The sequence below is a fragment of the Ceratotherium simum genome, chromosome 10, assembly GCF_057802395.1.
Source record: "Ceratotherium simum simum isolate JZ-2026a chromosome 10, ASM5780239v1, whole genome shotgun sequence".
Lineage (NCBI taxonomy): Eukaryota > Metazoa > Chordata > Mammalia > Perissodactyla > Rhinocerotidae > Ceratotherium > Ceratotherium simum.
The window spans coordinates 70,183,226-70,204,807 of record NC_141909.1 but is presented as its reverse complement, the minus strand read 5'-3'; positions in this window follow the sequence as shown (position 1 = coordinate 70,204,807).

Genomic DNA, 21,582 nt, shown 5'->3' with positions numbered 1-21,582 from the left:
TCCCCAGAAAGCCTCATTATGTGAGTAACAGACATTTTCATATCCTGTGGGTGTGTGTATGACATCATCAGTCTTGACATCTGAATCAATTTTAGAGGGAGGAAATGGATCCTACACTCTGCTGAACAACCACAAAATAGGGACCTGAATTCCTTCAATCATGCAATTTTGCCATTCTCCATAAGCAGTTTCCATTGAGTGATCCAATATGGCTGCTCCAGCTCTTGCCATCACATTCACATTCCAGTCAATGGAAAAGAGAAAAGAGGAAGGGATGTACACATAATTTATCTTTAAGATCATGACCTGTAGGTTGCACACATTATTTCTATTCGTGTTCCATTGGCCAGAACCTAGAAGCATAGCCACAAGCACAGATTCAGCACAGGAAGCTGAGAAATGTAGTCTTTAGCTGGGCAGGCATGCCAAACAATCTATAGCTTTATAAGAAAGAGAGAATAGGTGTTAGGAGATAACCAACAGTCTCTGCTACACTTGCTTAACTGTTGGAAGGCAGGCAAATTACTTAACTCTTGCAAAACAAGGAGAAAATAGTCTTTAGGGGCATTACAAGAATATGCAAATTAAGTTTGTATTCCTAGCCTAGTGACTGGCACACCATAGGCTCATTATAAATAGTAACCGTTGCCATTATTATCAAATAATATTTAAAATATTACTTATATTAACAATATGAATAATAGTAATATTTTTCTCTAAGATAAATTTTGTCATCATCATGGGAAAACTCAGTGTCCCTGTGGTGGACTAATATTCAAATATTTATCTTTTCTTGATTTTGAGTTCCAGTTGCCTTCATCTCTGTTCTGTTTGATCAATCCAATGTCACTACCACACTCTGTCTCTTGTTCTTATCTAGAATGTCTATGTTGTAGTAATTGCTGACTCTAATATCTACTCCTAATCTTAACCAACTAACCAACATTTTTCTATTCTTTCCTTATACTTTTCCATCCTTCTATTCTTCTACCCTCTCATTCTTTCTTCCTTTTATCCTCCTATTCTTTTTTCTTTCCAATTTTAATAGTTTCTTATCACTGCTCAATTATATTTCTATTTTTTTCCTCACCTAGCTCCCTTTCATAGTCTCTTCAGCGGCTAGAATTACTAGTTTCCACACAACTCTTATTGTACAACTTCATCATGCTCAATAGATGACCACTTTGTTTTAAGGAATAGAGGGCTCATTAGGAAATAATTATTGCCTATCTATTCCCTTTCTCTCTCCAAAATCAGTGAAAATCTGTTTCTCCTCCTCTCCAAAGCTCATCTCCTTATCTAATTTCTTCTCAGGCATTTATCCCTTGGGAGACCTTTTATTTCCAATTCATTTAGCCAGTCCAAGTCCATCATCTTTTCTTCTCAGAAGGTGTATGTCTTAGTCCATTGGGCTGCTATAATAAAATACCACAGATTGGGTAGCTTATAAAAAATAGAAATTTATTTCTCTGGGAAGTCCAACATCAAGGTGCCAGCGTGGTCGGATTCTGGTGAAGGCCTTCTTCTGGTTTGTAGACTGCTGACTTCTCACCATGTCCTCACATGGCTGAAGGGGCTAGGAAGCTCTGTGGTGTCTCTTTTATAAGAACATTAATCCCACTCATGAGGGCTCCATCCTCATGACCTAAAGCACCTCCCAAAGGCCCCACCTCCTAATACCACCACAGAGGAGATTTCAACTTATAAGTTTTGGGGGGACACAAATATTCAGACCATAGCAATATATTAATTATCTGTTGCTGTGTAACAAATTGTCCCAAACTTAGTGACTTAAAACAAAAACATGTATTATCTCACAATTTCTGTGGGTCAGAAAGCTGGACACAGCTTTGGGTTGCTCAGAAGGCTGTAATAATACAGGCTGTAGTCTCATCTGAGGCCAAGGGAGGAACCTCTTCCAAGCTCCCTTACATGGGAGGGAGACCTTAGGTCCCCACTGGCTGTTGGGCTTAGGATCTCAGCTACTCACCACATAGGCCTCTCCATAGGACAGTTCACAATTTGGAGGATGGCTACCCCCAGAGCAAGTAAGGGAGAGAGAGAACAAACAAGATAGAATATGCGGCCTTGTGATGACCTAATCTGAGAATTGACATCCTATCACTTTTATCATACTCCATTTATTAGAAGCAAGTCATTAGGTCCAGTCCACATCAAAGGAAAGGAGATTACACAGGGTGTGGATATCAGGAGGTGGGGATCATTGGGAGCCATTTGAAAAGCTGTCTACTAAATAAGATTTTATATGCCTTCTTTTTCATCAAGCATCCTGAAAGAGTAGTCCAGGTCCACTGTTTCTAATTCTCTCTCATCCCACTGAAGTCCTGTTTCTGTCCCTGCTACTGTTCTTATGTGGCCCCACTAAAGTCACCAATGGCTTCCTAATTACCAAATCCAGTAGGCAATTATTTTGTCTCAGATTATTCTGATTTTTTGCAGAATTTTACAATTTGATATAACTGACCACTCCTTCCTTCTCTAATCTCTTTCCTTTGGCTTCCCTGACATAATTCCTTCTTGGTTCACTCATTCCCTAGTCTCCTCTCCTTTCATTATCTCCTTACATGATGATATCATCCGGGGTTTGTTCTCAGCCGTCTTCTCCCCATTCTTTCTACTCTTCCTGAGGAATCTCATTCACATCCTCGGCTTCAGCTGCCTTACACATGCTGATGACTCCAGCCCAAATTTCTCTCTGTCCTCAAGACACATATATCCTAATGAACTGCCAAATGACCATCCTACCCTTGACATCAGAAATCTAATATGTCCTCATAACTTTTCCCCCCACTCTCCTACTCTTGATTTTCTCTCTTGATGGACTGCACTGTCATCCATTCTATTGCTCCAGCCACGACTGTGGGAGTCCATCTAGGGTCCTCTCTCTCCCTTCTCACCACGAGGTGGCTGAGTGTTGTCCATTTCATACCCTCTCCTGTGATTTAAACTGGCTCCCTCCTCCCTGTCTCCACCGCTGCTTTTGCGTGTTCAGCCCCTCATTATTTCTCTTCTGGATTACTAAATTATCTCCCTGCCTTCCAACTCCTTCTCTCCCATCTATCCTTGACACAGCTGTCAAAGTGATCTTTCTAAGATGCAAATACGATCACATCATTACCCTGTTTAAAAATCCTCCAGTGGTTCCCTGTCCTCTATCAAATCAAATCTAAATGCCATGGCATGCAATGATTGGGCCTCTGTCTCACTCTTTTCCTATTTTTTCCCTCTCATTCTCCTGTAGGTATTCCACGCTTCAGTTCTACTGAACTACCTGTGATTCATTGACCTGTGTTTTCTTGTCTCTATTTTTTGGGCACATGCTCTTCCATTTGTATTGAATGACCTTCCCCTATGGGACTAGCTAACTCCTAGTCTCCTTGAGGCCCAGCTCAAAAGTCACCTCCAGGAGTCTTCTTTGAGACAGCTTCTCCCAGTCAGACTCTTTTTGCTTCTCTTCTTTATGTTTCCATCACACTCTACTCAAACCCATATTATAGCACTTACCTCACCAGGTTATTGATTTCTTGCTGTGTCATCTAAGAGAATGTGAGCATGTGAACTCCTTGCAGGCAGGTACACGTGAGCCCTCCACCCTCTGAGCCCTCCACAATGCCTGGTTCATAGGAGTCATTAAATAAATGTTTGATGAGTGAATAAATATACATTCAAGGCCCTCAAGCCAAACTGACATTCCCATCCACTCACCACACCTTTCTATCTCCTTCTCTGAGTTCTAGCTTTTTCTCACCCCCATGCTGGCAACCAGGACAACCTGGTTTTATTTGTCAACAAATAAAAGAGTTTTTTAGCAGGTAGAAATATGGCTATATTCATCAAGTTGGAAAATTAACAGCAATATTGTTATAGTTGTTGTTGTTGTATTTATAAATAAAAGACACAAGAGATGCTCAAGTCCAAATTTCTCTGTTTTGGTAATTTATAATCTGATTAAATAAGAAAGAACTTTATAAATATAAGAGCTTGTTCTCATATATGTATATATAAAGAATAATAAAGACAGTAGATCATCAATCAGTGCACAATGTAGGACACACGGTAAGTTCTCCAGGAGAAGAGAGAGATCAGTACTGGTCCTCATTACTGGAAGAGCTCAGCGGCAGAACACAACGGCTGAGCATTGACCACTGAGCCTGGCGGATGAAGAGGGTCCACAGTGTATGTGGTTGGGAGTGAGGCGATGAGATAAATCTGTTTCTGATAGTGGATTGTTTTAGGGGCTGAGTAAAATAAGGTCACATAAAAGAAAGATCTGAATATTGTCTTTTTAAAATTTTGACTTGATCATGTAGTGAAAAGAAAAGCTATACACTAATATGCTTGAAAGTACTATTGTAGTCTTCACGGGCAAGGTCAGGGAGCCAAATATGTTGACAGAGTCACGGTTGTATTCATGTTTATTCTTGAGGAAAACTTATAAATATTACTTATAAAAGTTTAATATGGAACTAGGAAAACCTAGGTTGGAACCAATGCTGTCTTAGTGAACCAGAATCTGGGAAACATTGTGTAAAATAAGCATCAATCTAACTGTAGCCAGTTGTGTTTTTCATATGAAAATATTTGCATCTAGATTTAATTCTAAATTCCCTATTACCTTCATTTGTTGTTGTAAAATATTTTAGTAATACATATAGAAATACTGCAACACACACACACACACACACACACACAAACACATGGTTACACACAGTTACAAGTGACTGACAGGAGAATGCTGCTGAAGTGTAAGATAATTTCTCAAAAATGTTAGTATTAGAACCATATCAACTCATGTTTATATTTTACTTGCTTACTAATTAGTCTATATTAGGTTTAAAAGAATCCTCTTTTATAGGTTAAAATTTCTGTCTCCTACATATTTTTTATTCTATTTGACATCACACATTTAGATAAAGGATGATTTTTTTGTAATGGATATGTCTGTGGAATTATCCAATTTTAAATTAGTGGTAGTCTATTTCTTCCCTCACCAGTTCTTTCTGCCTGAATGGAAAAAAAATTACTTATTTTTCTTTACTTTCTTTGTCTCATTTTGATATCCTGCCCTCAAAATACCTTTTATCTCTTTTTTAAACATTGTATGCATCTAATACAGCTGTATTGAATATAATTCTAAAAACATGGGGAAAAAGTTTTATGTTTATACACAATCTTTGCTTTCGTTTAAGTGGCAAAGTGTCTTGAATTACTTTTTAAAAATAGCAATCTTGGATAGTCGTTCTTTTAATAGAACTCTCTATTATGCCGTTCTCATTTTTCAATTGTGTTTCTCTTGAGCTGAATTTTATGGCATTAATTACTGATTTGCCTGAGTTGGATTCATTAAAAAAAAAAGTCTAAGTACATATCTGACAAGCTATATACATTAATCTTGGGCTTTACTTCTTTTAAACTACTAGTATAGGTGAAAAACTCCAAACATTGATTGCCCCTTGAGGTTTGGGATTGATGGGAGGTGGGAAGAGTTTCCTGCAAATGCAAATAGTCTATTAGCTTTTATAACTACTCTCCAATTAAAATAAAAATAGAATTCTCTGGTGAGAAATCTAACCAGAAAGATCACTTCACTATAAATAGGCCAATTTTACAGAAAAAAACCTTCAGCACCTAGCACTCGTTCCCATATATATTGATTTATTCATTCAACAAATACTTACTGAGTGCATATGCTGTCCAAAGCATATTGCATGCATCAATTACATTTTATACTCACAGTGACATGATTCAGTTTTGGCAATAGGGCAAGTAAAACAAGAACTAGAACTAGTACTACTATTACGAGCAACAACCACCACGGACTGTGAACCTTTATATGCCAGGCATCATTCCAGGACCCTCATTGTCAAGATTGCTTTTAACAATCTGGCAAGAGAGAGATTATAATGTCCATTTTACAGAAAAGATATTGAGACAGTTTTTGTTTTTCATGAGACCATCAGATGTGTATGTAGAAATATAAGAAAAATAATTGGAGAAAGCTTCCATTTTTTTTTTTGAGAGAAGACCTCATTATCAAAGTAACCATAAACAGAGGAAACTGAGAATACGAAAGAAAACCTAAAGTGAGAGTTTCCTTATTCTCAAAATCCAAAGAAAATGAGAGGAGCAAAAATCAGAATTATATCAGCAGTTACTTTTTGCCATTTACCTTCACACCAAATTCATTGTTGGTGGAGAGGAGGTAAGTAGAAATGAGATGGAAAAGAAAAAGATGTTGTTGGGTTCCAACCTGCTCCTCTCTGCCTTAATTTTACAATGCTTTCTTCATTGTATTTAGTTTAAAATATTATCTTTGACATCCAACTGTTGAAGCCAAGGACTTAATCTGTCTTCAACAACCCACACCTTATACACTTTCTTTTATACCAGCCTCTCTATAGTCATAGCATGTTTATACTACTCTATAGATATAGCATGGTTATACTAAATATTAAACTAGAGAAATATTTACTTTTGTTAGTTAAATATTTAGTATTTACATTTTTATGACTGTGGATATTGCTTATAGCCAAGTCATGTAAGGTATTATAATAAAATTTATTTCTAGTAATTTAAAATTTTTCTTTGTAATAGCTGTATTTCTTTCTTTTGCTGAGTTTTCTATGAACCTATTACTTAATTGTTCCCAAATGCTGCTAAAAGTAAAAAATCCTTCAACACATTTACAAACCATGTAAACTGGTTCCATCCCAACCCACCTTGGATGCTTCTAGAAATTTCTATTTGTCTCTAATATTCTGAAATTTCATACTGGTGTGACTTAGCGTGAAATATTTTTCCAACTATTATGTTGAGCACTTGATGGGCTCATTAAATTCAAAAAATCTTATCCTGCATTTTTAGTATTTTGTTATTATTATTATTTATTTGGTAATTGTTCTCTTGTATTTTCTCTCTGTTCTCTCTTCTGGAGTCTTTTATTTTTATGTTGTCCTGACTGTGCTGATCCTCTATTTTCTTATTTATTTCTTCTGTTTCCATCTCTTTATCTTATTATTCTAGTTTCTGGGAGATTATATTCTAACATTTTTATAGGGTTTTGTATTTTCGCTATCATAATGTTTAACAGTTTATTTCCGTTCTCTGAATTTTCTTTTTTTAGCTTTTTACACAAGTAGTGTATCTTTAGGAGACCAATAATGATAATTTTTGAAGTATTATTTTGCTCCCTGCATTCTCTGTTTACCCATAAATAATACTGAAAAAATATAAAATAACTAGGAATAAATATAACTACAAAAGTATAGACCTTTATAAACAGCAATTGCCTTGCCTAACCTCCAAATTCTCTAGTCCCATACTTTATTTCTTCAAAACACATATGACTTCCCAACATTGTATTTTGTATTATTTATTGCATTATTATTAAAACTCCTACTGAATGCATCCTCCATGAGGGTAGGTGGCTTTGTCTGTCTTATTCACTTTTGCACTTCAATGCCTAGAACAGTGACTAAACGCATGCTAGGTGAGCAATAAATCTTTATTGGATCAATAAATGATTGAATAAGTGAAGAAAACTATAAAATCATGTTTGAGAACATAACACAAAGCTTGAATCAATGGGAAGGCAGATCATGTTCTTATTTGGGAACACTGATATCTTTTAAGGTCATTTTTTCTACCATGTCAAAAATAAGTAGGAATTTCCAAAAGTAGAATGTGGAGATCATTTTTAGTCTGTTGCAGTCATCATCTTACAAGAAACAGAGATAATCTGGACCAGGGGAGTAGTAGACATACAGAGTGAAAAGGCCTGGCAAAGATCTATTTGGGCTAGAAAACTCAACCAGACTTTCTGTGTCGTATTGCATAACATGCATTCACAATATTATTCTACTTTTAAAAAATTTATTTATGTGTTTCCCTCGTGGATGTCTAGGTTGCCTCCAACTCCATACCTCCATAAGGAATGCTATATTAATAATCTTTATGTATGTTCCCTCACGGGCTTGTGGGATAGTTTCTCTAAAATGGAAATAATGAGATATGGGATTATCTGGATTGTTCTCTCAATGACTGAATCTATTTATACTCCTACCGACAATCCATCAGAATTCCCATTGTCTCATACCCTTACCAATGCTTGGTGCCATGTGACATTCTATTTTTTTCTAATCTCATGGGTGTAAAGGGATCTCTCATTATTTTAATTTACATTTCTCTGATGACTAGTGAGGATGAACATTTCTACATTTCTAGCCACTAAGGTTTTTCTCAGTTTATTCATATCCTTTTTGCATGTTTTTATTTGATTATCTACCTTCATCTTGCTGATTTGTAGAAATTCTTTGTATGATCTAGTTAATGATTCCATCTTGGTTTTGGAAGTCTATCAGTTTGTCACCGATCTGTTAAATTTGCCCATAATTTCCACTGTGCAAAAGAAATCTTTTCATTCCTGAATTCAATGGAAATGATGAGATCTTGGATGGCAGGGGCCAAGTAACAGCACTTGATCACTCAAAATAAGATGGGCTGGTTACCATAATGGATAACAGAACAAGAGCAATCTTGTAAGTAGTTTTACCCACAGAGATTGTCAGCATTGGCTAATTATGTATGTTATTCCTAGACCTTAGTAGTTGGGCAGTATATTAGTTTCTTAAAGCTGCTGTAACAAAGTATCACAATCTAGGTGGCTTTAAACAACAGCAATTTATTCTCTCACAGTTCTGGAGGCTAGAAGTCTGAACTCAAGCTGTCGGCAGGGCCAAGATCTCTCTGAAGTCTTAAGGAGAGAATCTGTTCCAGGTCTTTCTCTTACTTCTGGAGTTGCTGGCAATCTTTAGTGCCCCTTGGCTTGTTGATGCATGACTCCAATCTTTGCCTCCATCATCACTTGGCATTCTCCCTGAGTGTCTAGGTCTCTGTGTCTCTTCTTTTCTTCGTATAAGGATATCAGTCACATTAGACGGACGACATACCCTACTCCAGTATACCTTCATCTTAACTTAAATCTTAGTTACATCTGCAATGGCCCTATTTCCAAATAAGGTCACATTCATAGATATTAGAGGTTAGGACTTCAACACATATTTTTGTGTAATACAACTCAGTGGACAACAGGCAGCTCATTAGAGTCTCACTTGATTTATATAAGCAAGAAGCTCCAGGTCTGGTGTACAGAAGCCTGAGTTGAATCACCAGAGAGTTGTGGTTCTTCAATCAATTCCAAGACTTAAGGCAGTTGACAAGTCCAGAGTCCCTTAAATGAAGGGGAGACCAAGTCCCCTTGAGGAGGGACTCTGATACATAGCCAAAAGTTTATGCTATAAGTCTTTCTCTTAGGTATCTCCAAAGGTACCTGTGGCCATTTGCCTGGGTGGTTATGCATTGGGGAAGGGAAAATAATCAGATTCTTCACGGATTACCAAACACTGGCTCTGAACTGACACCAATTCTTAGAGATTCCCTATGCCACATGGTCCACCAGGCACTGCAGGGGATTCTGAGTGTCAGGTGGTCAATGGAATTTTGGCTCAGGTTTGTCTCACAGGGGGCCCACTGAACACACCCTGTGGTTGTTCCCCAATTCAGGTGGAAGTGACATGCTCAGCAACTGGCAGAATCTCTGCATTGTATCAATGACCTTAGAAGAGTGGGCTATTATGATAGGAAAGTGAAAGCCATTATAATTATTCATCTTCCAAAATAGTGAATCAAAAGCAAAACTTTTGATATGAAGGGCTGCAGAGATTAGTGCCACCATCAAGGACTTGAAGGATGCAGGGGTGGTGACTCCCATCACACTCCCGTTCAACTCATAATTTGGCCTGTGTAGAAGACAGATGGATCTTGGAAAATTATTGTGATTTATCATAAACCTTATCATGTGGTGACAAACTGCAGCTACTGTTATAAATGTGTTCAACTTTCCAGCCCTTTCATAACCTGGTCTACAGGGACCTCCAACATCTCTCCATTCCACAGAACATCATGCTGGTCCACTGTGTTGAGAATATCATGTTGATTAGCCCTGGTGAGCAGGAAGTAACATGGATTCTAGATGCCTTGGTAAAACACTTGCATGCCTGAAGGTATAAAATAAATCTCACAGGGGCCGGCCTGGTGGCGCAAGCGGTTAAGTGTGCGCGCTCCGCTGCAGTGGCCCGGGGTTCGCTGGTTTGGATCTCGGGCGCGCACCAATGCACCGCTTGGCAAGCCATGCTGTGGCGGCGTCCCATATAAAGTGGAGGAAGATGGGCACGGATGTTAGCCCAAGGCCAGTCTTCCTAAGCAAAAAAAGAGGAGGATTGGCAGATGTTAGCACAGGGCTGATCTTCCTCACAAAAATAAATAAATAAATAAATAAATAAATAAATAAATAAATAAACAAACAAACAAACAAACAAATAAATAAATCTCACAAAAATCCAGACGTCTCCCACCTCAGAGAAAATATTAGTGTTCCGGTGGTCTAGAGCAGGATCCCAAACTATGACTTGCAGGTCAAATCTGGTCTGTGGCCTATTTTTATATGGCCTGTGAACTAAGAGTGGTTTCTACATTTTTAAAATGATTATTAAAAAACAAAGAATGATATGTAACAGAAACTGCATGTGGCCAGCAAAGCCTAAAATACTTACCAGTTAGTCCTTTATAGAAAAAAATCTGCTGACCTGTCATCTAGGGCATGTTGAAATATCTTTCCAAGGTGAAGAACAAGTTGCTGCATTTGGCCTCTCCTACTGGTAAGAAAGAGGCACAAACTCTACTGGGCCTCTCTGGCTCTTAAGGACAATATCTACCTCATTTGAATATGCCACTCTGATCCATTTACCAAGTATCCAGAAAGGCTTCCATTTTTTAGCATGGCCCAGGACAAGAGTACACTCTGTAAAAAGTCCAGTCTGCTATGCAAATTGCTTTGTCACTAGGGCCATATGACCTAGCAGATCCCATGGTGGTTGAAGTATCTGTGGAAGGTAGAGATGCTATTTGAACCTTTGGCAGGCCCAATAGGAGAATTACAGTGCAGATCTTTAGGATGTGAGAACAAAGCCGTGTCATCCTCTGCAGATAGCTAATCTTTTGAGAAACAGCTTCTGACTTGTTACTGCCCTGAATGCCTGACCATGGACTACCAAGATACCATATGACCTGAGTGCCCATCCTGAATAGATGTTGTCTGAGCTACCAAGTCATAAAGTTATGCATGCTCATCAACCCTCAATCATCAAGTAAAAGTCATATACATAACATTAGGCCTGAGAAGATCCTAAAAGCCGTGAGCAAGTATTCCAGTTGTCCAAAGTACCTACTCCTGCTACACTGCCTTCAACTCACACCTATGTCCTTATGAGGAGTTTCCTCTGACTAGTTGACTGTAGAAGAAAATCTTCAGGTCTGAATTACAAATGATTCTGCATTATTATTGGCACCACCTGAAAGTGGATGGTTGCAGCATTGTAGTCATATCCAGATGGCCTTGAAGGACCATGGTGAAAGAAAATTCTCCCAGTTGGCAAAATTTTGAGCAGCGCGTTTGACCATTAAGTTTTTCTGGAAGGAGATGTGGACGAAACTACAAATATCTATCATTTTATGGGCTGTGGCTAATGGTTTACTTCGATGGTTAGAGACTTAGAATGAGTAAAACATTGGTGAGAAGGAGGTCTAGGGAAGAGGTATCTGGGTTGACCTCTCCTAACAGTTACAGAGTATGAAGATGCTTATGTCCCCTGTGAATACTCACAAAAGGGCGACTCAGAAGAGAAAGACCTTAATAATAAGGTGGACAAAATGACCTATTTTGTGGACATCAGTCAGCTTCTTTCCCCATCTGACCCAGAAGTTGAGACTGTCACCTGGCTACTGGGGGCTCTTAATGGCATTGAATAAACAGGAACACAAAAAGAACAGATTGTTATAGTGGCTGGGGTGATTGATCCTGATTATAAAAGGAGACCCTGACCATGCAAAGGAGATGAAGAAGAGCATATTTGTAAAGCAGGAGATCCTCTGGCCTGGCACTTAGTCCTCCCGTGTCCTGTGAGAAAAGGCAATGGATCTACACAGATGCTTGCCCATGAATGTCCACAGCAGCATTATTCATAGAAGCCCAAAGGTGGAAACAAACTACATGTCCCTCAACTGATGAATGGATAAACAAAAGGTATATTTTGATATACAGTCATTCCTGGATATCCACAGAGGATTGGTTTCATGATGCTCAAGTCCCTTAGTCAATGCTCAAGTCCCTTAGTTGAGCCTCCATATCTGCAGGTTTCACATTCGTGGATACAGAGGGCCAACTGTATTCCATTCTGAGTGGAATAGTATCTAGGCATAAAAAGGAATGTGGTACTAATACATGCTATAACATGGACAAACCTTGAAAACATGATGCTGAGTGAAAGAAGCCAGATACAAAAAAAAAATCCCACATATCGCATGACTCCATTTACATGAAATATCTAGAACAGGCAAATCTCTAGAGACAGAAAGTATGTTAGTGGTTACCTAATACTGGGAGGCTTAGGGGTTAGCGAGATAGTGACTGCTAATAGGTACAGGGTTTCTTTCTAGGGTGATGAATGTATTCTTAAATTGATTGTGTGGTTGTTGTACAACTCTGTGAATATACTAAAAACCATTTAATTGTACACTTTAAATGAATAAATTGTATGGTATGTGAATTATATCTCAATAAAGCTATTTCAAAAAAAGCCAATGGAAAACTACAGCAATTCAATTGAAGTAGAACCGTTAATAGCTCAGGCTCTTTGAAATGGAAAGTTTGGGTTACCTTATCAGACAAGGGACTATGACTAGCCAAAGTGCTTGCTTTATGGCAAAGAGGAAATATGAGTTATTTCATTTTGTTGCTCAAATTGTTCCAGCTTTGGCCATTGTAACTTTTCCATGCCTCCATTCTTTTGTTTTTTGAACATTGTCTTACTTTCTGGCACTAGAAGATGCTCAAGCTCTTCTTGTATTTTCCATGCCATTTTCATTTAATCTAATTACTGATATAATTGGGATTATGTCTTCTGTACTGATAATTGCTTTCCATTTTCTCATCTGTTTTGTATCATTTATTCTTCCTTTCATGCTTGCTTTTGGATTTAACAAGTGTTTTTTATTATTTCATTTTCTCCTCTATTAGCTCTTCAGTTATATCATATGCTATTATGATTTTATTGGCTGCACTTGAAATTATAATACATATCATTGATTCATTTTGGTCTACTTTAGATTAGTATTTTACCATTTCTCAAACAGTAAAAGAAGCTTACAAGAGTTCAATTTCTATGATGCCTTCCCTCCCTTGTGCTATTTTTGTTATATATTCTACTTTTACCTATGCTATAAATTCCACAAAATATTATTGTTGTTGTTGTTTTAAAGAGCCAATATTGATTTCTGTTTGCCCAGATGTTTACCCTTTCAGGTGTGCTTTATTCCTTCTTACAGTCTCCTGTTTCTATCTGGTAACATTTTTCTCTGCGCTGAAAATTTCCCTTTATTGTTTTTTGTGTGCAGGCAACAGATTCTTTGAGTTTTTTTGTTAGTTGGTTGGTTTGTTTATAGGTTTGAAAACATCTTTATTTCAGTCTCTGTTTTGAAGGTGACATTTGCTTGTTATCGAATTGTAGGTTGACAGGTTTTTAAAATTTCAGTGTTATAAAGATGTCATCCTATTGTCTTCCGACTTGCATGGTCTTTGTGTTCTTTCCTTCTCTCAAGGATTATGTCTGCAAAGAGTTGTTTTATAATATTTTTGACCAGCTATTATAGTTGTTTACATAGGATCCCAACTACTCCCTCATAGCCAGAGCTAGAACTCTTATTTCTTCTTTCTGACTTTTGCATTGGCCATAATATGAGCCGTTTCTGTGATAGAATACATCTTTGTGTTGTTCCTGAGCTTAAAAAGGAAGGTATTTAAAATGCCTCCGTTGAGTCTGATGTTTACTGGTATCTTTTATCAATTTGAAGAAGTTCCTTTCTATTTTTATCTGTCAGAGATTTTTTTTTAAATCATAAATAGTTGGTAAAATCTATCAAATGCTCTTTCTGAATCTATTGAGACAGTACGAGATTTTTCTTTTATTTCAGGATTGTAGTAAATTTCATTGATTGCTTTTCTAGGGTTAAACAATCTTTTCATTTCTCAGATTAGTCATGCTGATAAATATACTTGATCATGACATTTATAGCTCATTTTTTGGTTTATATTTACCTGGTGTATCTTTTTCCATTATTTACTTTTATGATTTCTGTATCTTTTGTTTGTGCATGTCTCATAAATGACATATTACTGGGTTTTTTAAAGTCTCATCTGGAAAACTGTTAACTCTATACTATGAGCATCAGGAGAATCTTTTTGTTCCCAGAACTCTTGGAAAGCAAGTGGACTCTGTTCCTGCCAGAGAGGTCAGTAGGTCCTGACAATCTGAGGCCTCTGCAAAATAAGAAGTCTTCTTCCTGAGCCTCAGTGAAGGGCTGCCTTCCCCTCTGAGGCTACAGTGCATGGTCTCATCCCCTGGAGATACAGGGAGAAGTTGTGTCTCAGACTCACCCTCCTCTTTTCTTTATCATAGAGAAATTGCTCATGATTCAGAGAGTAGTTGGGGGCAAAAATTTAGGCCACCATCAACCCAGAGTCCCCTAAAAAACTTTATGGATTTATATTATCTCCTAAATACAAAATAATTCTTGTTTATAGTATGAAATTTTGAAAAAAACAGATATACAAAGAAGGGATTGAAAATACTTACAATGTGGATATAATCAATGTTACTCACTTGGGGACGTGTGTGTCTTTTTTTTTTTTTTTTTTTTGTGAGGAACATCAGCCCTGAGCTAACATCCATGCTAATCTTCCTCTTTTTTTGCTGAGGAAGACCGGCTCTGAGCTAACATCTATTGCCAATCCTCCTCCTTTTTTTTCCCCCCAAAGTCCTAGTAGATAGTTGTATGTCATAGTTGCACATCCTTCTAGTTGCTGTATGTGGGACACGGCCTCAGCATGGCCAGAGAAGCGGTGTGTCGGTGTGCGCCTGGGATCCGAACCCAGGCCGCCAGTAGTGGAGTGTGCACACTTAACCACTAAGCCACGGGGCTGGCCATGTGTGTGTCTTTTTTTAACCAGAAAGTGTCAAGGAAAGATGTTTAGGCAACAGCTAAGACTCATTTCCCTTTCTGCCTTCATTTTTTTTTAAAGATTTTATTTATTATTTTTTCCCCCAAAGCCCCAGCAGATAGTTGTATGTCATAGCTGCACTCTGCCTTCATTTTGAAGGGTTACATTTGGCTAGTCAGGCTGACAAAAATGGTAACCAAGTTCATGCAGGTCCGAGCAATAGATGTCACATCGGGGTTGCTGCCTGGCCACAAAGATATAATGCTCTTTCCATTATAAGACACATCCGGATTTCAGAGATGCTAAAACACGAAAAGCAGTGTGCTTTAGAGTTAATGAAATACACATGCTTTTTAACTGAAAAGTAGCAGGTAGACTAGAAGGCCATTTGAATCTTTCCATCTATATCTTTTTATCCATTTATTCTTCTAGTTTGTATATAAATAGAAAAATGTCTCAATGATATTGTCGTAGTAAAACTTGGGTGGTTTTGTTTTAACTTTCTGTTTTACATTTTTAGCATACTGTGATTTGTTAATGATGAATATATAACTACACAAAAATAATATAGGTATTCTTACAAGCAAAACAATTGGGAATTAAAACATCTAATAGCAATAAGGGGAGAGGGAGGCTATTGAAATGTGAGCTAATTTTTTCTGGATTTCATCTTCTCTTGTGTTTATAAAGTATACTCTTTAAGAATGTACATGACGTTTTTCAGCCACAGAAAACTATTCCTATACTTCTATCAAAGTAGAATTCACATCACACTTGCTGTCAGAAAGATCATTTACAGACGTGGAAAGCCTATGAATATCTTTCAGGATTTAGGAAACATGGAGAAGGAGGAGGAAGAGACTGAGATATGAAAAAGTATTAAATAATAATGAAATTATTTCAAAATACTGGAACACATAAAACATGAAGTTGAAAGATAAATATCAGAGGGGAGATTTGGGAAGCTGGGACAGGAATCTACTCAGTTCATTAAATGAACAACTGATTCCTGAAATGAAAGAAAATTCAGAGAATTAAAAAAAACCCCAAACTCTAATTAGCATTTTCAGAGAGACACCATAGTTGTTAGTGGATTTTCCTCTACTTATTTATTATCCCTCAGCCTTCTAATTTTGAGAAGAAAAATATCATTAACAACAAAAACAAACGATCTTCTTTCTCATAAATCCTCCCACCCATCTACACACACCCTGCATGTCCGCCAACTACCAGCCCTTCTTCTTTCCTTCAAAAGGCTTTCATATCATCCTCCTGATATTCTGATTTTTTCCCTCCCTCATATAATGTTATAGGAAAATTTTGCATAAGGAGTTCTAAAATATGTTTTCCTGGGTATCTTTATTGAGATTTAGTTTGGCAACCTCATCATCTTCTCTCAATTTTCTCCTCATAGATCTAAGGAAGGTAGCTCTCTGTCTCCATGGAGGGCCAATATACAAATTTATATAATATAATATTAAATGTAAAAATATTGAGTATAAGCATACTATGTGCTAGGCATAGTGCGAAGTGCTTTATCTTTACTTTGTAGAAGTGGAAACAGGAGCAAGACAGATTTGAAAAAACAAAAACCAAACAAACAGAAAAACTAGCCCAGTGTGGCAGAAACTACTAATATTCACTGATATCCATATGCTCGTCTACATTTTCCCAGCCTCCCTTGCAGTTAGCTTGGACATGCTGTCCGATGCAAAGTGACTAGTTCTGGCCAATAGTTGCACATTCAAAGTGCCTTCCAGCCACATGCTCTCTTCCCCTTCATCTGCCAGCTGGATGATGAGAGGGCATCCTTGCAGCCATCAGATGGGAATGGCCTGGATCCCTGAGTTACTGCTTGGAAGAGAGCTGCCCTACCTGTGGTGGCAGCAAGAAATACACTTTTACTGTGTTAAGCCCCTGAGATTGAGGGGGTTATTTATCACCAAAACTACTATTAATGACTGTGACTAGTGCACCTACTATCATACAGCTAGTATTTATAGAAGGTGCGGGATTGGAACCTAGAACTCCTGGGTTAATTGTCTGTGGTCTTAAAGAGAAGCTGCTAAATCAGGAAAGAGAGGATAAAGAGGGGAGGAAGAAGGGCACTGAATTGCTGTGAAAATGAGGATAACCAGCCCTGCCCTGGAATGGCAGTGAGATGCAGTGGTTAAAATAAATCTGGCTTGTCTCCTACTTACTATTATGTTATCATGGGCCAATTTACTCTTTCTGAGCCTGGTTCATCCTGCAAAATGAAGATAAGCACAGTGAGTGGCAGACACTAGATAATTCAGTAGTCAAATATTATTTATTATAATTATTTACCCCTACCTTTGGTAGAATAAGAAGAAAAATAGTGATTGGAAATATAAATGTAAAAATAATATCCTTAATAACATTGGTGTTTATCCTTAATATAAACATTGATGTTTATTTTGTAGTGAATAAAAGAATGAGTGAAAATGTCAGTGCACATGCACATTAATATTTAAAAAAAAGCATAATTGAGAAATATAGGAACATTTTGTGTTTTTACCAAGGGCTGCATGAAGCCTTGTAATATCTACACAAATTTAGATAATGTAATAAATGCATCTCACACTGGAATAATCGAGAGTCATTATTTTCAAAAGCAATAGGGCAATTATCAAAAGGAAAAATATCTTAAAATTATTCTGCTACTGTATTGTAATATCAATATGGAATTTAAGAAATACAGCCTTTTTAGGTGGCATTGGAACATTTGAGAATGTGGCTGTCAGAGTGGAAGACTTTTTAAGAAAGGCTAGAAAGAATTACAATTCCAGAGAAGTGTTCAAAATGAACATTAATTACTTGATATTCAACTTGTACTATCCTATGTTCATAATAAGAGGTGATTTGGAGTTCTGGAATACAAAGGTGCTTCGTGATATCTCATTTTATTTTCTAACTAATCACGGTGAGCCCTAAGCAATTTATTTTCTTTTACTTATGTAACCTCTGCTCCCATGGCCTCAGCTGCAGCGTGTTTCAACGGCAAGTGGAGAGGAAGGGATACAGAGGTGCTGTTGTTGGGAGCTTGGTCCTCAGACTGTGTATGTGTCTCCCTCATAGAGAACTCTTGCCTAGAACAGGCTGCTTGGATGATCTGGCCCCAAATTCTAATTATGGCTTTTCTGAGTGACTCTCTAGCTCAGTTTACACCATTTAATCCCCATGTACTTACTCTCAGCATTTCGGGTTTGATGACTATGTCATCTAGATCAAAATGGGAACTCTTGAATCGTCATGTGTACATACTTGTGAGAACAATGGACTATAATATCTGAAATGTCACAATCCTGGAAAATCTATAAATTCATGTCCTTAGGGATGGGTAAGCATTTCCTCCACATTCTCAACCTGTAGTCTGCTGGGCTTATGTTTATCTGTGTAACGACTTGGCCTTCAGTTGATAGAACTGCCACTTTCTCCGTCCAAGTGTCCTGGGCAGAACCTACTGGTTTCCAAGAAAGTGACACCTTGAAATATATGATTTAGATGTTCATTATTATTTTGAATATTTCTTAGTGTTAGATTCCTCATTGGTAAACTACGTGCAATGATACCAGTAACGGGGTCAAAATTTTCCCACAACATACTGTGAGTGCAAAAAATGTAGGTGCTCTGTTTTCCAAATTCAATTTTATCTTGTTCTGCATCCTCCAATCCTGTTGCTAGCAGAAAAAATAACTAGACTTTCTTGTTAATGATAAATTCATCTGTTCCAGGCTACAACAGTCTCTTTTCCAGCTACGTCAGTCTCTTTTGTATAAATATTCAATCCATCGAAAGGTTGAACCCTCCGAAAGAGCTGTTCCTCTTCTCTCGAGTTTTCCCTTCCCACCCTTCTTTTCCCAGGTACCACCTAGGGGACAGGGAACACCTGTGTGCTCTGAGAGACTGACCATACAGACAGACAATGGCCAGACCATATATTAAAAATGGAACTCTGAACCACAACCTACAGCAACCTGCCCAGGAAACCAACCCCTCATCTACAATAAACAACTCAGGAAGTCAGCCTGCTGTACGTCAGACGTGCAGGAAGCCAGATTGCCATTTCAAGTGATAATCCAAGAAGCTAAACAATAACTTCTATTAACAATCCACCCAAAATGTCCAGGACTTGATTAATAACTGACATCTTCTCTGCTTTTTGTCCTCTCTTCCACCTTAGGACCAATCAGAGAAAGCCAAATATGCACCCTAACCAATCACATAGGATGCACCACTTCCAAATAGCTCACATGTAGTTCTGCATGCTAACTGCCTCCAATCAGGGCACACCTGGAGCCTATCCTTTTTCCCACTCTAAAGTTTCCTCACTCTGCCTGCCTTCGAGTTTCTGCCAAAACACAAGTGATGGTGACTGACTTCCTTGCTATAGCAAGCTCTGAGTAAATAGTATTTGCTTTTCTCTTTTAGTTGGTCTTCATTTATTTCCACAGCTCCCATAGCATCAGTGAGTAGCACCCAATCACATGCCGCCCTTCCTGTGGGCACCCATTGACCTCCCACTGACACAATGGATGTCTCTGGGCATTACCCTTATCCTCGCTGCCTCTGCAGATGAAGAGTCTGTGGCTGGTGTACCTGGAGGTCTATCCACTTGACATAGTGGGGGCTCCGTGGGTCCCACTCCTCCCTGAAGCAGTTGGCCCCACCTCAGCTCTCTTGGTGAATCTTGGAAGATTCTCTGGAATCTTGATGGAATGCCCTATCGAGTCCCTGCTTAGGCTGCGTGCCCCAGTCTCTCTCATGGGGTCTTGCACCTGTCGCCTCAGTGGCTCTTTCCAGACCAATTTGGCTCTCAACTCTTGGGTACCTCGCCACAATCCTGGGCATGTGTGCATGTCACATAAGAGCTAATAAGGACATAGAGGCACTCTTCTGCTCTCTCCCTGCTGAAACATGTCACCCCACCGTTTTGTTCTGCTGTGCCTGCCATGTTAGCTTAAAGGTACCCTGCTTGGCAGTTTCTAAATAGGAAGTGGGCAGAAGGGCCCCTTTGCCTTTGTTGCCCCTTTGTACTATGTGGGCTTCATTGCTTCTCCTCTCTTCTTTTCTTTTCTGTTGCTCTCACTGGGAATATCAGGTCCAGGGAGACTGATGTGCTACTTTCCTGAGCCCCAGGTTACAGTTCTCCCCTCCTTTGTGGCTTCACACCTCTTCTCTCCCTTGCACAGTTGGTCTGATGAGATCTCCCCCTGTGTTACATCCTCATTTTCCTTACCTTGTGAATGCTTACCTCTAGGTGCTTCATTTACTTGTCTTCCTTGAGGGCAATAAGCCTATGATTAGCTCTAACGGTGGAAGGAGTGCAGAAAAATGAACCAGTCTACAGGTAAGGGATAATATACCAGGAAATATTTAAAAAATTTTAACCCCTTGCTCACCACTTCTGATTACTCCATAGTGTGGTAATGAGGATCACCTGAGATAATGTATGAGGAAATACTTTGTAATTACAAAGGGTAGGCAAACACAAATTATTGTTATTATTTGAATCAGAATTTAGCCACTCAATCTTGTCATTAAAAGGGGTTTGCTTCATGCTTGGTTAAAAAGTGTTCCTTTTTATTTTTTGTTGTTTTTAAGGAGAAAGAGTTCAATTTAAACCTTGACTTTTCTTTTCTCTCTGCTAGTGAAAAATGTGAGTTTATGTTCCTTTTCTTGAATTCAGTAGTTTCTCTTGGTCATTTTGATTTTCACCAATAGAAACCAGAAATGTGAGTTTCAAAGATTTTCATATAGTTTTTCCTCATAGGTTAGAGAGAGTGAGGAAAAGTCCATATGGTAGCCATAAAAAAACCCATCTGCCAGCAGGCACTATTCTTCACAGGGTCTGGAACTGATATTAAACCTTAATGATGTCAACTCTGTCCATAAATATATGGAAAAGGAAGAATATTCCACAATGCTTAAAGAGGGACCAAGAGAGCTCTTAAAACTGAATTCCTCCTAATATGTGAGGACAATCTGTTCTGATGTTGAATAAAAACTAGAATTGGTATTTATATATCACTTTATAATTTACAAAGTTTTTTTTCATTTACGATGTCTCGTTTGAGCAAATGGAAATCTTCTAAAAGCAATATTATCATCATTCCCATTTTACAGATGAGGAAGTCAGACTCATCCTGATTTGGTTGTTACTTTGACTATTACTTTAGTTCAGTGTGTTCTTTATTTAGCCAGTTCACTTACTTTTAAATGCGTACATCTAGGGAGATGCCAGCTCTGCTCACCTTGAAATATAGAACGTTGGGGGAATTTTTGTTGCATCTTAAAACCTTTCAACTTGGGGCAGCTGTGGAAGATGAATAATGTTCCTATCACTCTTCATTGTCAAATCTCACAACAATATGTGGAAACTACTTCACAGTCAACAGAGGCCACCAATAAAATCTATGAATATGTAA